The sequence below is a fragment of the Tupaia chinensis genome, unplaced genomic scaffold, assembly GCF_000334495.1.
Source record: "Tupaia chinensis unplaced genomic scaffold, TupChi_1.0 Scaffold140658_1, whole genome shotgun sequence".
Lineage (NCBI taxonomy): Eukaryota > Metazoa > Chordata > Mammalia > Scandentia > Tupaiidae > Tupaia > Tupaia belangeri.
The window spans coordinates 1-2,159 of NW_006200529.1; the positions used below are offsets into that span (position 1 = coordinate 1).

A 2,159-nucleotide genomic window follows, 5' to 3' on the forward strand; every position below is an offset into this window, starting at 1 on the left:
CAGAAAATACCGATTTAGGTCTTTTTCTGTAACTGACTCGTCCTCTGGGCCTATTTTGCTATCTAAGATCTCACTGTCATCACTCATGTCCCCCCTCCCCCTTCTGGACGACTTACCCCAGCGTAACTGGAAAGAGGTTCACTTACTGAGACATGGCACTGCGGGCAACCATCCTTCCTGTGTGCACTTAAGGGAACCCCAGTAATATTCCGAGGGGGGCAAAAAACCATCTTCACACGAATAATAAACAGATGTTCCCAGAGGCACTGGGTAGTATTTGTATTTAGCGTTATAATCTAGGTCGCCATGTTTTATTTGTGGACGGTCACAGGGTTTCACTTGGAATAAAAAACAAAGGAGAGTATAAGGAAAATGTTATGTTAAAGAGCACTTATATTAGAGATCAATTGTTTGATCCATGAAAGAAGTTTTCTATTCATCTTTTCTTATGATTACTGTGACAGGGTGTGCATGTGCCCCAGAGAGAGACATGGAGAGAGACAGAGAAAGGGAAAGTGAGAAATGACCCCCCATGGGGCTGGCCATGCTGTATTGATTGCCTTCTCCTCCTCACTCCTCTCAGGACTTGGGGAATGCAGGCTCATGGGTCCGGCATGGTTCTCAAGCAGCTTTGTCCGGGATTCAAACTGTTAAGCTGGTCATATGGGACCTAATTCCTTAATCTCCACTCCAACTGTTGGCGTTCTACTACTTTCCACATAAGAATGGTTTTGTTTGTTTCAAAATGTTAGCTACCACTCCATCAATCTGTAGAGAGGCCCATGTGCTAAGGGACTGAGACTTCTGACAAAGCCACATGAGGGAACCCTGTTGGAAGCAGATCCTCCAGCCCACCTAGGTCTTCAGATATTGCAGTCTCAGCCAAAGTCCCGACTGTGACACGGGAACAGCGTGACTCACGGCTACTCACCCACACCAGGTCAGCAGCTCCTGACCCATGGACCTGAGAGATAGTGGCCATTCACTGTTTTCAGTAAGCATGCTTTAGGGAAGTTGTTACAATGCATGTAATAACTAATATTCTCTCTGTCAGAAGGCAAAATTTTTACCCAATGTTTTAATTCAGACACTGTAAAAATTTCATTAAATATATGTTCATTAATTAGAAAAATATACATACATTTTTAATTTTTAGTGACAAAAATTAAGGGTATTTATTTCATAAGAAGCAGTGTTTTATGTGATTTAGAGTTGGTTATTTTGAAAAACAAATAATTCTTCTGAATTCTCTACATAAACATTAAGAGCGTGTTTGGTTTTACTGTGTGCCCATTATGTTTAAGAGGAAGTCATTTCAGAATGAAGAAGTAGGTGGAGAAACAAATAGAGCTTACTGTTACATCTTGGAGTGGGCACCCAGCCAGTACTCATGCACTGCGCCTTACTTTCACGGGTGGCAGGACGGAAATTTCCTCTGCACTGGTAAGTGATTTCTTCCTCAGCTCTGAATTTATTCTTCATAGGTGAGTAGAACCCATTGGGAATCTCGGGATCTTGGGCACGCACGCACACGCGCCTGGCGTGAGTTTTAAGCCATCGGGTCCGGGACACGAACCGCGGTCGACTACGTGGGAGTCCAGCGACATAGCCATTACGCTAACTGCTGGTTCCCCCTGTACAGAAGCTTCTGAACATGTTATAATCCCACTTGTCTATTTTCAGGATCATTGCCTCTGCTTTGGGTGTCTTATTAAGTCTTTGCCTACTCTGTTTCCTCTGTGTTTTCCAGCAGGAGTTTTATCGTTTGAGGTTTTTTGTTTAGATCTTTGATCCATTTTGACTTGACTTGGGTTAATGGTAAGATATAGTGGTCCAGTTTCATTTTTCTGCAGATGGAATCCAGTTTTTCCAACAGCATTTGCTGGAGAGATTTTCTTTTCCCTACTGGATTATCTTGTGCTCTTTGTAAAAAATCAGTTGACTGAGTGTTTTGGGTTTATTTCTGGGTTCACTATTCTATTCTATTGGTCTATATACCTATTTTTATGCAAGTACCATGCTCTTTTGATTTTTAAAGCTTTGTAATATATTTGGGGGTCAAAGAGTGAGCTGTCTCTTTGTGTATTCTTTTTTCTCATAACTGTTTTGGCAATATGGATTCCCAACATTTTTTTTTCTAATTCTATAAGAAATGTCTC

General features: G+C 41.6%; 1 long non-coding RNA gene across 1 annotated transcript; it reads right to left on the minus strand.

Annotated features, from left to right (window-relative positions):
- Positions 1–282: 282 nt before the first annotated feature.
- Positions 283–1,509, minus strand: LOC114004953 (uncharacterized). The gene is made up of 2 exons (XR_003546899.1): positions 1,356–1,509; positions 283–338 (listed from the first exon to the last, which is right to left on the minus strand). It is a non-coding gene; the product is annotated as an uncharacterized LOC114004953 (long non-coding RNA).
- Positions 1,510–2,159: the final 650 nt, after the last annotated feature.